A 15,904-nucleotide genomic window follows, 5' to 3' on the forward strand; every position below is an offset into this window, starting at 1 on the left:
TTAAGTGTTGATTGTTGTTGAGATCACTGGTAGGGATTGAATTCAGGCCAATTGGCTGTGAGGATCAGCTGTGTCTATGCTGGGAGAACTTCTGTGCTGGAGACACCCTTATGAGACAAGACTTGCAAAAGCCTCTGTGTTCAGCTTGGATGGGGCAGAATCTCAGGGTGGAGCAGACAGCATTGACTTCCTGTCAGCCCTGCCCTAAGAGGCCCCTGTGTCTCTCGGTAATTACTGCAAGAATCTCTAAGCGAAAGCCACCCTGGTGTTTGGCCCTGGTGATAGTAAAGTGCATGTTGGGCACAAGGCCACTCAAGCCAAGTTCCAGGAACACTCCTTCACTTTCTGCTAGTGATTTGGACTGACTGGTCCCCCTGTGCCATGATGATGGCAGAAATGCCCAGGACACAGACGTTGGAAAAGAGGTGAGCTGTGGCTGTGGAAGCAATAGAAAGAGTGACAGAGCCTAGGGACACAGCTCCCATACTCAGGAGAGCAATCTTTGAATAATCCAGGATGGAAACTGTCCCAGAAACTCTCTATGAATGGCAGTAGATGGTGGGAAAGAGCCAGGCAGAGCTGAGGCAGAGCACTGCCCCAAGAACATTCCAAAATCACCTTCTGGACAAAACTGGTTTGGCTCAGTGGATAGAGCATCAGCTTGTGGACTAAAAGGTCCTGGGTTCGATTCCAGTCAAGGGCATGTACCTTGGTTGCAGGCACATCCCCAGTAGGAAGTGTGCAAGAGGCAGCTGATCAATGATTCTCTCTCATCGGTGTTTCTAACTCTCTATATCTCTCTCTTCCTCTTTGTAAAAAGTCAATAAAATATATTTAAAAAAACAACAACAAAAAAAACACTTTCTCCTACAGGAGCCGTGGAATACATATTTGGTGTGAGCATGTCGAGTCCCAGGAAGAAAACAGCACAAACCCAAGCAGGGGAGCCCAGTTACAGCTGCATTCTGTATGGATGCGGGAGATGCTCCTTGAAGAGGGATGGGTGGCGTATGGCCTGAGGCAGTGCATCGCAGTTCTTCAGCCAGTCAGGGAGCACATCATACTGATGGCCCACCAGCTCTCTTCCAGACCTCACACATGAACTTCTCCATCTTCTCCAGGGCATGGAGTGCATGCAGCAGAAGGGTGAGGACCGCACCTCCTCCTCCTTGGCATGCTTGCTCTTCCTTACGTGGGTCATTGATTTCCCATTTGCAGTTCTTCTCTATCAGTGGCTCCAGTTTTACCAGCTCCACTGTGTCAGTTTCCCTAATACTGGCAGGATTGCACTGTGCCACCACCAGCCCTTTGTGAGTAGACATCTTACTGGTCCCTCAATACCCTGTAGCTTCGGCATGTTAACAGGCTGGATATCTCATTCTCAAGAGGCAGAGATCTCTCTCTGAAGGTAGACACACCAAGTGGCAGGCTCAGCTGGAAGCTAGGGCCCTGCACCACACTCCAAAGCCCAGCAGGTGATTGGTTGCCCACTGGCTGGGATCTTCGCACTCTCCCAGGCTTTGTTTCTGTGCTGGCAGGGGCCACTTACAGTGAGGCTAGAGTTTCTGAGCACCAGATAGGCTTGTGCTCATTCCAGCTCCCATTCCCTCTGAATTCCATCAAGGACTTGTACAGAGAGCAGCAGCTGCAGTGGGCTGCTTTCATTTGAGTTACTCCAACTTCACAAGGATTTATAAAACATCATTACAGACATTTTTATAATCAGGAATTGTTACTTAGTATGAATAAATTATCTTTATAAAAACTGGTTTCTCCAAAGTACTTAAATGGCTATGCAAAGGTTATAAAGAAAATTCAAGATCCTAGACCAGTGGTTGGCAAATTCATTAGTCTACAGAGCCAACTATCAACAGTACAACGATTGAAATTTCTCTTGAGAGCCAAAATTTTTAAACTTAAACTATGATATATAGGTAGGTACACTGTTATTAATTTAATTAGGGTACTCCTAAGCTGGCCTTTGGTAAAAACTCAAGGGGCCAAAGAGCCGCATGTGGCTGAGAGATGCAATTTGCAGACCACTGTCCTAGACCAAAGGTCAGCAAGCTGTTTCTTGACCAGCCGGAGTGTAGATAAATGGTGTTTGGCCTGTATTAAAACTGCATTCAAATAAATCTTTAGTTGTGGATACTAGAGTGTGAATTTCATATAATTTGGATGTATTAGGCTACAAGGCATCATTTGAACTTACAGGATAGATGCCCAGGGTGCAGGCTGCCCAGGCACTAGGCCTCATTAGGAATCTCTAAGAGAGAGGCCAAAGGCCAGGGATGTTGTGGCCCTGAGCATCTCTGGGACTCTCCAAGAGTAAGGCCCACAGCTGAGCTACTGGGACCCCATGTTCTTTAGACTGTCTGAGAAGAAATCTTGGTCTTGGGGACTAGTTGACTATGACAGTTTAGACACCAAGACTAGCATCAGTCTTTTATGATATCATGAAACACATTGACAAGTCACAACACAATTCTTGTGTTGTTAGTGGCAACTTACAATGAGTATAAATGGTCTGAACATTATGGCCTTCAGGGACCAGACACTCATTCAAACACTCCCATTGCTTCTGAGATCCATCATGAGCCTGTACAGAGAGCAGCAGCTGCCATGGACTGGTCCACTTGAGTGTACACTACCATCACATGAAATTATAAAAGCATATGCATAGATTAGAGGCCCAGTGCATGAAAATTCATGCACTGGAAGAGGGGGGGGCGGTCCCTCAGCCCAGCCTTCTCCCTCTCACAGTCCAGGAGCCCTCAGGGGTGGGAGGCGACCCAGCAATCAGGGAAAGGCGACGCCCCATCACACCTCTGCTGCTGCCACTGCCAGCACTGGTTACCTGAGCTTTGGGCAGCCCTAGGTGGCTGGGCAGCTGCCATCCAAGGCTAGCCTATACCACAGGCTGGCCCTTGTGGGACTAGGGGGCTGATAAGACAGGGGGACTCCAGAGGCAGGTGGGGCTGAGGGGACTATGTGTCTCCATCATATGGCTGTGGACATCACCATTTTTTAGGGCAGGGCAGTCAATTAGCATATTCCCTCCTTATTGGCTGTGGGTGCCGCCATCTTTGCAATGGTGTAAGGGTCAATTAGCATATTCACTCTTTATTAGGTAGGATGTTCCAGAATGTTTCTATATCCATGAAAGTCAAAAGCATAGTTATCTATCATGAAAATGATTGTTTCTAGTAAAACAGACCTCACCAATGTTTCTAAAGAGCTATGTAAAAATTATAAAGGGAATTCACAATCTGAGATCAGATGTCAGCAACCTTTTCTGCATCATAAAGTAAATGCCTATGGTCTCTTTTTTTTTTTTTTTTTCTTGTTTAAGGTCTTTATTTAAATGCACATTAACGTAATTTACATTTTCAATGGCTGTTATGATACAGACCTCTGTTGGATTTTTACTACCTAAATAATGCTTTACTGAATAATGAGCTAATGAACTCTTAAGTCCTCAGGATCAATATCTAGAAATTGAACAGTAAGGACAAAGACTTCTGATTCAATACCAAAATGCCTTCTGAAAACCAAATGGTTGCCAACTTATTTCTAGTAGCAAAGTTCTTGAGCTAGCTTATAGTCTCTTTAAAATCCAATTCTTTTCTCATAGTTTGACTGTCATAGACAATATGCAAACAAATAGGTGTGACTCTATTCAAATAAAATTTGTGGACAATAATCTGCAAATTTCATATAATTGTACTAGTTACCACGTGCACGAATTCATGTACAGGTGGGGTCCAGCTGGCCCGCCCCGATCAGGGCCAATAAGGGCCAGGCTGGGAAGGGGAAGTGAGGGCCCTGCAGGAGGTCAGCCAGCCCCACCCTGGTGTGAGGGCCAATTGGGGATAGGGCCGGATGGAGGGAGGGGCTGCAGGAGGTTGGAGGGCTGGCCTTGCTCCCAATTGGGCTTCATAGCAACTGGTCATTCTTTTTTTTTTTTTTTTTTTTTTTTTTTTTTTTTTTTTTTTAGTATGGAATGCTTCACGAATTTGAGTGTCATCCTTGTGCAGGGGCCATGCTAATCTTCTCTGTATCATTCCAATTTTAGTATATGTGCTGCCGAAGCGAGCATGCAACTGCTTATTCTTGTAATTCTGGTCTTTCTAGTCGCTTGGCTTTTATATATCTACTAGTGGCCCAGTGCACAAAATTTGTGTACATTAGAGGGGAATTAATTAGAGGAAATATATATATATATATTGTATATATTTAATTTCTTTATTGATTAAAGCATCACATATTTGTCCTCATCCCCCCATTCCCATCCCACACCCCTGCCCACGCATGCTCTACCCCCTTGTTGTCCTTGACCACTGCTTAGGCTCATATGTATGCATGCACCCAAGTCCTTTGGTTCATCCCTCCCCCTTATTCCCACCTTCCCCTACCTTTCCTCTAAGGTCCGACAGTCTGATCTATGCTTCCTTGACCCTGGGTCTGTTCTTGTTCATCAGTTATGTTGTTCATCATTTCCCCTAGATGAGTGAGATCATGTCTTACTAGAAATACACTTATAAGAACCGAAAATGAGACAAGCAATAATGGTTATGCTGAAAGGCAAATGAATTTGTCTATAGTGAGTTTTTTTCTGGGCCAACAGTTCTTTTGAGACCCAATTTCAATGCCAAACAGTTCCTTATGAGTACATGTCAGCAATGATATTTCAGTTCTGGATGGTGGACAAATGGTAGTAATGTAGGTCTGACCCTCTCTGGTTTGGTCCTGAGCAACCTGCAGTGACACACTAGTTTGACAAGGTGACATGTCAGTGTCTTCCATCTCTGGAATGCTTCTCTTTTGAATTCATGGCTGGAGTAGTCCTGTCAATTCCTCTCTGTTGCCAGAATCCACATGGTCTCAGAGTTGTTTTATGAAAATATACAAACATATTCTCGACCAAAAGTTAGTAATGGAATATTTTCTATAAAATTGGCTTAGGATCATGTTTCATTTTTTGCCCAAATGATTTCCCTCTGTATTGTTTTGATACCGTATGTGTTTTTCATGGGTGTCTTGCTGTTAGCATTACACTAAATTTTCTAAAGTAAAAATTTTCTAGATGTAATTTACTTACAGGATATTTTTCCTTACATGATATTCTTCTACCATCCCCCCTTTTTTTATTTAAATATTAGGGGGCTTTTGAAATTTTTATAATGTAGTCTTGATAGCTTTTAAATTTTAATTTTTTGCACTATAATATCACTGCTTTAGGTTCATTACATGTTATGCAATTTTATCATGAGATGAACTACCAATAAAAATTTTAGTTAACACTTTAGGAACTGTTTTGTCCAGTACAATTAATTTTTCTAGAATATTCACTTATTTCAATTATCCTATTTAAATTAGCCTGAAAACTTGTATACTATTTACCATGTAAATATTAGTGGAAAGGATTATTTGCCTTCTTGATCAGGCCCTAAGCATTCCTGGTGGTAGGCTGGATTTAGATATCAAAAACCCCTTCCCCTCACCATGGGTACAAGACAACTCAAACAAGTCTTATTGCAGTAAGAGAGTAGCTGCTGTCAACCAAGTCTCTGTCTGTTACCCAGGTCACGATGATTTTAGCTGGACATGAGAAGGTAAGCAGCCGTGGGGGCAGGAGACTTCCCTCAGAAGGTGTAAGGGTTGAAGCCCTTGCAAAGTTGGGGAGGTTGAGGGTCTGTGCCCCACCTTTGTTGCTCCCCAAGTTCTCTCCTGATGGTCCCTCTGCGACTGTGCCTGTCTTAGGTTGTTTCTTCCTTGGTGAATCTTACCCATCTCTGGCTAACCAGCCATCCTCCTGGGCTAAGCAGGGTGATGTGAGGTTCAGTTCTATCTCCTGGGTAGCCTATGGCCTCCATGCCCAGCACCTGCCTTGGGATCGCCTTGCCTGCTGGTGGGGCCCCAGCACTGATCACATAACTTGTGAAACCCAGGTTTCTTCTCCAGGGAGGGCCCTGCTCACCCCACTGGGCCAGACAGATCCATGATACCAGCCATCACGAGGTTTCAAACTCGGCATAAACAGAAAGCTCAGGCAACAGCTATGAGCACCTGGATTGTGAGAAGGGGGTCCCTCTTGGCCAAAAGGACAAGAGGGGCTAATATAGAATGCACAGGTGCCTTCCTAAGGGTCTCTCTACACAGTGGAAAGGATTAAATCCATTCATGTCCTTTTCAAATTGCTGCCAGATATTCAAAGAATTTAGCTTGTAAGTTTGTTTGGGATAATATGCTATTGTAATTCTAAAATATCTAGAGATGTGTTACCTTTGTCTTCAAGTACCAAAGAAAAGATTTTTTATTGATACCCAAAGGGTGCGAGGTACTATTATAGGTAATGGGGGTAACACAAATCTGAGAAAAAAATTATAATGTCATTGTAGAATAATATCATGTAAGAATATTCTTTGCTTAGGCCATGGCAATTTCAATTTAAACTGGCTGCCAATTTCTTTTTTTATAGACAAGGTATTTGTTACATTTTCTATACCTCTCCCAGGAGCAAGTAATGACAGTCCTTTCCTTTGGTGTCTGCACAAGCCAAAAATCTCTCTTTAATTTTACATACAAAGGAGCAATGGTTTGGTTTTGTGTCATACAAAAGGGAAGCTAGATGGAGACCCTTGTGTAATTATATTTCCTTGTCCCACCCAAGGTCTTCCTGTATGACCAAGGTGTTTGATGTTATTGGTGACTACATCAGGAGGGGGATCAGCCCATGTAAGGGGTCTTAGTCATGAAGGGTCAGGAGCATAAGTCCAAAATATTTCCTCATTTGCCCCAGGTAATATTACCGTACGTCTGATGATTGCTAGCATGGCTAAGAAGGCGTTCTCAGGCATTCTTGGGTTTTTGATTAACTCACAATTTCTTCCCTGAGGTTTGATGTTCTGATGGATGTTTCTCTGTCTCTGGATCTATTCCCCCCCCCCCCCATCAGTTTATGTTGTTCATTATATTCCACAAATGAGTGAGATCATGTGATATTTATCTTTCTCTGCCTGGCTTATTTCACTTAGCATAATGCTCTCCGTCTCCATTCATGTTGTTGCAAATGGTAAGAGCTCCTACTTTTTTACTGCAGCATAGTATTCCATTTTGTAGATATACCACAGTTTTTTAATCCACTCATCTGCTGGTGGGCACTTAGGCTATTTCCAAATCTTAGTTATGATGAATTGTGCTGCTATGGACATAGGAGTGCATATATCCTTTATGATTGATGTTTCTAGTTTCTTGGGATATATTCCTAGAAGTGGGATCATTGGGTCAAGTGGGAGTTTCACTTTTAGTTTCTGGAATAAACTCCATACTGTTCTCCACAGTGGCTGCTCCAGTCTGCATTCTCACCAGCAGTGCACGAGGGTTCCTTTTTCTCTGAATCCTCAGCAGCATTTGTCATTTGTTAACTTGTTGATAATTCTGACAAGTGTGAGATGGTACCACATTATTGTTTTGATTTGCATCTCTCTGATGATTACTGACTTTGAGTAGGTTTTCATATGTTTCTTGGCCTGCCTTCTGTCTTCTTTCAAAAAGTGTCTATTTAGATCAGTTGCCCATTTTTTGATTGAGTTTTTTATTTTCTTTTTTAAAGCTGCTTGCATGAGTTCCCTGTAAATATTGGAGATTAAACCCTTATCATTGATATAATTTGCAAATATGTTCTCCTATGCAGTGGGCTTTCTTAATGTTTTATTGATGGTTTCCTTTGCTGTACAAAAGCTTTTTACTTTGATGTAGTCCCATTTGTTTATTTTCTCTTTAGCTTCCATTGCCCTAGCATCAGTATCAGTGAAGATGTTCTTTCGGCATATGTCAGAGGCTTTTCTGCATATAGATTCCTCTAGTATTTTTATAGTTTCCCATCTTATGTTTAAGACCTTTATCCATTTTGAGTTTACTTTTGTGTATGGTGTAAGTTGGTGGTATAGTTTCATTTTTTTGCACGTATCTGTCCAATTTTCCCAACACCATTTATTGAAGAGACTGTCTTGACTCCATTGTATGTTCATGTCTCCTTTGTCAAATATTAATTGAGCATAGTGATTTGGATCAATTTCTGGGTTCTTTATTCTATTCATTGATCTATATGTCTGTTCTTGTGCCAATACCAGGCTGTTTTGAGAACAGTGACTTTGTAATATAGCTTGATATCTGGTATTGATATCCCTTCTTACTTTGTTCTTCTTTCTCAGGATTGCTGTAGCTATTTGGGCTCTTTTTTAAATTCCAGATACATTTTTGGAAAGTTTGTTCTAGGTCTGTGAAATAGGCTGTTGGTATTTTAATGGGAAGTGCATTGAATTTATAGATTGGTTTGGGTAGTATGGACATTTTGATGATGTTGAATCTACCAATCCATGAACATGGTATGTTCTTCCATCTGTTTATATCTTCCTCTATCTCTTTTTTCAGTGTTGTGTAGTTTTCCACATATAGTTCCTTTAACTCCTTAGGTAAGTTTATTCTAGGGGAAATGGTGAACAATATAACTGATGAATAAAAACAGACCCAGGGTCAAGGAAGCATAGATCAGACTATCAGACCTCAGAGGGAAGGTAGGGGAGGGTGGGAATAAGGGGGAGGGATGAACCAAAGGACTTGTGTGTATGCATACATATGAGCCTAAGCAGTGGTCAAGGACAACAAGGGGGTGGAGCATGCGTGGGCAGGGGTGTGGGATGGGAATGGGGGGATGATGACAAATATGTGATACCTTAATAAAAAAATTAAAATGTATATACATTCCCCTTTAATGTACACAAATTTTGTGCACTGGGCCACTAGTAGATATATAAAAGCCAAGCGACTAGAAAGACCAGAATGACAGGAATGACCAGTTGCTATGATGCCCAATCGGGGGCAAAGCCAGCCCTCCAACCTCCTGCATCCCTTCCCTCCATTCGGCCCTATCCCCAGTTGGCCCCCACACCAGGTTGGGGCTGGCTGATCTCCTACAGGGCCCTCACTTCCCCCTCGCAGCCTGGCCCTTATTGGCCCCGATTGGGGCGGGCCAGCTGGACCCCACCTGTACATGAATTCGTGCACTGGGCAACTACTGTGTTTCCCTGAAAATATGACATCCTCTGAAAATAAGACCTAGCGCATGGAAAGATAAGACATCCCCTGAAAATAAGACCTAGCACAACTTTGGGAGATAAAATTAATATAAGACACTGTCTTATTTTCGGGGAAACAGGGTAGTACAATTATATGGAATTTGCAGGTTATTGTCAACAAATTTTATTGGAATAGAGTCACACCTATTTGTTTGCATATTGTCTATGATTGTCAACTTATGAGAAAAGAATTGGATTTTAAAGGGACCATAAGCCATTTATTCTCTGATGCAGAAAAGTTGCTGACATCAGATCTCATTTGTTTATTTTTTCTTTAGGTTCCATTGCTCTAGGAGCAGTATCAGTGAAGTTCTTTCAGCATATGTCTGAGATTTTACTGCCTGTGGATTCCTCTAGTATTTTTATGGTTTCCCATCTTTTGTTTAATTCCTGTATCCATTTTGAGTTTATTTTTGTGTATGGTGTAAGTAGGTGATCTAATTTCATTTTTTTTTTGCATGTATCTGTATATTTTTCCCCACCCCATTTATTGAAGAAAATATCTTAACTCCGTTGTATGTTCATGTCTCCTTTGTCAAATATTAATTGAGCATCGTGGTTTGGGTTGATATCTGGATTCTAGATTCTATTCCATTGATCTATAAGTCTATTTTTGTACCAGTACCAGGCTCTTTTGAGAACAGTGGCTTTGTAATACAGCTTGAAATCTGGTATCCCACCTAATTTAATCTTCTTTCTCAGGATTTCTGTGGCTATTCGGGGTAATTTTTTTTATTCCAGAGAAATTTTTGGAGCATTCTTTCTAGGTCTGTGAAATATGCCATTGGTATTTTAATGGGCAGTGCATTGAATCTGTAGATTGTTTTGGGTAGTATGGAAATTTTAATGATGTTGATTCTACCAATTCATGAACATGTTCTTTCATCTGTTTACATCTTCTTATAGCTCTTTTTTCAGTGTCCTGTAGTTTTCCACGTATAGGTCTTTTACTTCCTTAGTTAAGCTTATTCCTAGATATCTTAATTTTTTTGATGCAATGGTAAATGGGATTGCTTTTTTAGTCTCTTTTTCTGTAATTTCACTATTGGTGTATAGGAAGGCCATAGATTTCTTGGCATTAATTTTGTATCCTGCTACATTCCTGAAGTCATTTATGAAGTTTATTGGATTTTTGATGGAGACTTTCAGGGTTTTTTTTATGTACAATATCATGTCATCTGAAAATAAGGACAGCATTACTTCTTCTCTTCCAATTTGAATGCCTTTTATTTCTTCTTCTTGTTTAATTGCAATGGCTAATACTTCCAGTACTATGTCAAACAGGAGTGGTGAGAGTGGACATCTCCTGTCTTTTTCCTGTTCTTAGAGGAAATGATTTTAGTTTTTGCTCATTGAATATGATGTTAGCTGTAGGTTTATCATATATAGCTTTTATTATGTTGAGGTATAATCCTTCTATTCCTACCTTGTTGAGAGTTTTGATCAAAAAGGGTCTTGGATTTTGTCAAATGCTTTTTTTGTGTGCATCAATTGATATGACTATGTGATTTTTATCTCTCAGTTTGTTTATGTGATGTATCACATTTGTTGACTTGCGTTATTGTACCATCCTTGCATTCCTACTTGGTCATGGTATATGATCTTTCTGATGTACTGCTGGATCTGATTTGCTAGAAATTTGTTGAGGATTTTGGCATCTATGTTCATGAGGGATATTGACCTGCAATTCTTTTTCATTGTGTTGTCTTTCTCTGGTTTTGGTATTAGGGTGATGCTGTTTCATAGAATGAGCTTGGAAGTGTTCCTTGCTCTTGAATATTTTGGAATAGTATGAGGAGGATAGGTTTTAGTTCTTCCTTGAGGGTATCTGGCCTCAGGTTTTTGTTTGCTAGAAGTTTTTTTATGACTACTTCAAGTTCTTCCATAGTTATTGGCTTATTGAGTTGTTTACATTCTTCCTGATTGAGTTTTGGAAGGTTATATTTTTCTAGCAATATGTTCATTTCCTCCAGGTTGTCCAGTGTGTTAGAATAAATTGGTCCATAGTGTTTTGTAATAATCCTTTGTATTTCTGTGGGTCTGTTGTTATTTCACCTCTTTCATTTCTGGTTTTGTTTATTTGAGTCCTCTCTCTTTGCTTCTTGGTGAGCCTGGCTAGAGGTTCATCAATCTTGTTTATCCTTCCAAAGAACCAGCTTTGATTTTGTTGATATTTTGTATTGTTTCTTTGATCTCTATGTCATTTATCTCCATTGTGATCTTTATCATTTCCTTCCTTCTGCTTACACTGGGCCTTTCTGGTTGCTCCTTTTCTAACTCTTTGAGTTGTAAGGTTAGGTGATTTATTACCATTGTTTGTTTGTTTGTTTATTTATTTGCAGTAGGTTTGTATAACTATGAAACTTCCCTCTCAAGATTGTTTTGCTGTGTCCCATAGATTTTGGATTGTTGTGTTTTCATTGTCATTTTTTGCCATAATGTTTTTTATTTCTTCCTTGATCTCTCTGGTAATCCATTCATTATTTAATAGCATGCTGCGTAGTCTCCATGTGTTTGATTTTTTTGGATTGTTTTTATTGTAGTTGGTTTCCAGTTTTATGCCACTGTGGTCTGAGAAGATGCTTGATATGATTTCTATCTTCTTGAATTTGAAGAGACTTTGCCTATGTCCCAACATAGTGTCTATATTTGAAAATGTACATGTGCACTTGAGAAGAATGTATTTTCTGTTGCATTGGGTTGAAATGTTCTGAAAATGTCAATTAATTCCATCTGGTCTAGTGAGTCATTTAAGATTGACGTTTCTTTGCTGATTTTTTGTTTAGAGGATATGCCCAAGAGTTATAGTGGGGCATTAAAGTCTCCTACTATGATTGTATTGTTGTTAATCTCTCCCTTGATATCCTCCATGAGTTTTTTTTTTTTTTTTATGCATTTGGGTGCTCCTATATTGGGTGCATATATGTTTACTAGAGTTATTTCTTCTTGTTGGATTGCTCCCTTTAGTATTATGAAATGGCCTTCCTTATCATTTGTTATGTCCTTCACTTTGAGATCTAATTTAGTTAGATATATGTATTGCTACCCCAGATTTTTTTTTTCCATTTTCAGTCGCCTGGAATAACTTTTCCCATCCATTAACCCTCAGTCTGTGTGCGTCTTTTTTTCTGAGGTGGGTTTCTTATAGACCACAGATATATGGGTCTTGTTTTCTTATCCAATTTGTAACCCTATGTCTTTTGATTGAGGCATTTAATCTATTTACATTTAAAGTTATTATCGGTAGGTACTTATTAGTCACCATTTTTATTCTTTTCAGCTGTGTTCCTTCTTTTCTTTCTTGCTTCCTTTCTCTTTCTTTCTTCCTTTCTCTCTTCCTTTCTCTCTCTCTCTTTCTTTCTTCCTTCCTTCCTTCCTTCCTTCCTTCCTTCCTTCCTTCCTTCCTTCCTTCCTTTCTTTCTTTCTTTCTTTCTTTCTTTCTTTCTTTCTTTCTTTCTTTCTTTCTTTCTTTCTTTCTTTCCTTTTTTACAGCAGACCCTTTAGAATTTCTTGCATTCCTGGTTTGGTTGTAATAAATTCCCTTAGTCTTTTTATTTTATTTTATTAATATGAAGCTCCTGATTTCAGCTATAATTTTGATTAATAGCCTTGCTGGGTAAAGTATTCCTGGATTCAGAACATTTACTTGCATGATTTTATATATTTCATTTAATTCCCTTCTGGTCTGATGAGTTTCTGTTGAGAAATCAGTTGCTGGCTTACTCATGGCTTGCGGAGAGGGCGGGCTGAGTTTGCTACTGGCTTACTCCAGGCACGCAGAGAGGGGGGACAGCTAATACGCAGCTGGCTTTCTTGTTCAGGAGGAAAACAGAACCACCCTATAGCTCTGATAGACGGCGCCAGTCAGGGAGAGGCCAGACTGCCATGCAGTGGGCAGAGATCTCTCGGAGGTGTGTGAAGCCAGCGGCCATTACTGTGGGGCTGACAAAAAACCAAAGCTTGTCGGCACCATCCCGAGACTCTGCCCCATCCAAGTGTAGCATGGAAGCTCTCCCGGAGGCTGGCTTTTTCTTTCGCCATGAATAGGACTCTCCTGAGGAAGGAAGAATCCAAAGCTTGTCTGTGCCTACACCAAAGAGGTGCACATGCCTGCAACCAATCTTGCGGGACTCACTTGCTGTGCCACCCTGAGACTCCGCCCCATCCAAGTGGAGTACAGAAGCCCTCCTAGCTGAGACACTGCTGATCCTCACAGCCAATTGGCTTGGAGATCAACGCTTCCCAGTGATATCAACAACAAGCAAGGCTTAACAACAAGACTGCACACAGCCCACCAAGGGCTACACCAACACTGTCCACCTCAAGTAACTGGGAAAGCTGTGCTACTGGGCTCTACCAGAACACCTAGCACACAAAAATATTCTAATAAATCAGGGAAGAAGCTAAAATGCAGAGGAGAGGCAGGACACAAAGGAAGGAGGTGGAGGGGAGAAAAAAAGAATGGGCATTAAGTTCAAAACTACAGTTATAAGGTTTTTCAAGAATATCCTAAAAAAGGCTGATAAAATAAACAAGACCTATGAGGATATGAAAAGGGATCAACTAGAAATAAAAAGGGATCAACTAAAAATAAAGAAAACATTGTATGAAATAAAAAATATTGCACAGAGTCCTAAAAACAGTCTGGAAGATATCAAGAATCAAAACAAAGATTTGGAACACAAAGAGCCAGAGGACACTCCTCCACAGAAGCAAGAAGATAAGAGAATCCAGAAAGTAGAGGATAGTGTAAGAAACCTCTGGGACAATTTCAAGCAAACCTACATCAGAATTATGAAGGTCCCAGAAGAAGAGATACCAAAATAATACTGGAAGAAATAGTGACAGAAAACCTGGTGAAAGAAATAAACTTACAAGTCCAGGAAGTGCACAGAACCCCAAACAAAAGGAATCCAAAGAGTACCACACCAAGACACATCATAATTAAAATGTCAAGAGCAGCCTGAACCGGTTTGGCTCAGTGGATAGAGCGTTGGTCTGTGGACTGAAGAGTCCCAGGTTTGATTCCGGTCAAACGCATGTACCTTGGTTGCGGGCATATCCCCAGTGGGGGGTGTACAGGAGGCAGCTGGTCGATGATTCTCTCTCATCAATGTTTTTAGCTATCTTTCTCTTTCCCTTCCTCTCTGTGAAAAATCAATAAAATATATTTTAAAAATAAATAAATAAAATGCCAAGAGCAAAACACAAAGAGAGAATATTAAAAACAGCAAGAGAAAAGCAGGTAGTGACCTATAAAGGAGCACCCATCCGATTGTCAGCTGATTTGTCAACAGAAACCATGCAGGCCAGATGGGAATGGCAAGAAATATTCAAGGTGATGAATAGCAAGAACCTACAGCCAAAAATACTCTACCCAGCAAAGCTATCACTCAGAATCAAAGGCCAGATAAAGAGCTTCACAAATAAAAAAAGCTAAAGGGGTTCATCACCTCCAAACCAGAATTATATGAATTGCTGAAGGGGGTTCTTTAGGAAGAGGAAGAAGATAAAGATAAAAATTATGAACAACAAATACATAAATATCAACAAGTGAAAATAAAAGCCAGGGGAATTAAAAAAAATCTTATGAACAATATTAACTGGTGAATATAATAGAATCAGAGGTATGGAAGGGGAGTGGACTGACGATTCTCAGGGAAAAGGGATGTGGTGGTGTGGGAAGAGACTGAATAAAAACTGTGCACCTATGGATGAGAACAATGGGAGGTGGGGAAAGGGCAGAGGTGGGGTGGGAACCTGGTGGAGGGGAGCAATTGAGGGGGGAAGAGGAACATTTGTAATAATCTGAACAGTAAAGATTTATTTTAAAAAAATGTATTTGAAACATCAGGTTAGGGCTAGGGCTAGTAGAGAACTGAGTTGGATACTGGTTACATTTGTAATTCAGTCTGAATGAGTTGCGTTTTTGAAAGAAGGTTCAATAAAAATTTAAAAATTCATATTCATAGGCCTCAGATGCCTTAAAAAGTAATTTTCATACAGCTGATATGACAGTATGAAAGTATTCAAGACTCTTAGAAATCAAAATGATAAGCTAGTGTTCAAAGTAGTAATAATTTATGTTTAAAGAGTGGGTATAATTGGTTGCAGGCCATCCCCGATGTGGGGTGTGCAGGAGGCAGCTGGTCGATGTTTCTCTCTCATCGATGTTTCTGCCTCTCTATCTAATATACCCTTCCTCTCTGTAAAAAATCAATAAAAAATATTAAAAAAAATAAAGAGCGGGTATATATGGAACAAACGCTGTATAAACTCTTGGAATTCACAATGAATGAGCTTGAATCACTCGATAAAATAAATCACTGAGAATTCACAATGTAGACCAGGGAAATATATGGGAATGTGCTTCATACACTATGAATACATGTTTAAAGAGGTTTAATATCTGAAGGACACAATTTAGTCACTGAGAAATCTTATTCAAAGAGCTGAGAAGTGAGTGCAATACTGTTTACATTTATTATTCTGTTCAATTGAGTTGGCATTTTTGGAAGAAAGTTGATGAAACACTTAAAAACTCATTTTCATAGATCTGTTATAACAATATGAAAGCGTTCAAATCTCTTAAGAAACAAAATGATAGTTAGGTTAGGGTTCAAATAAGTACTCATTTATGTTTAATGAGCTGGTATATATATGGGAAAAGGCTGTATAAACACTTGGAGTTCACAATGAATGAGCTTGAATCACTGCGCAAAAGTGAATCAAACACTGAGAATTCACAATGATAGAATAGGGAA

The 15,904-nt window shown here is 40.2% G+C and overlaps 1 long non-coding RNA gene across 1 annotated transcript in view; it reads left to right on the top strand.

The window, feature by feature from the left end:
- Positions 1–856: 856 nt before the first annotated feature.
- The window catches only part of LOC311622069, a 96,100-nt gene continuing 81,052 nt past the window's right edge, over positions 857–15,904 (top strand). Inside the window, exon 1 of the long non-coding RNA XR_014794936.1 lies at positions 857–1,146. This is a non-coding gene — a long non-coding RNA (uncharacterized lncRNA). The remainder of the gene's footprint in view (positions 1,147–15,904) is intronic.

The sequence above is a fragment of the Pipistrellus hanaki genome (assembly GCF_964339955.1).
Source record: "Pipistrellus hanaki genome assembly, chromosome: 4".
NCBI lineage: Eukaryota > Metazoa > Chordata > Mammalia > Chiroptera > Vespertilionidae > Pipistrellus > Pipistrellus hanaki.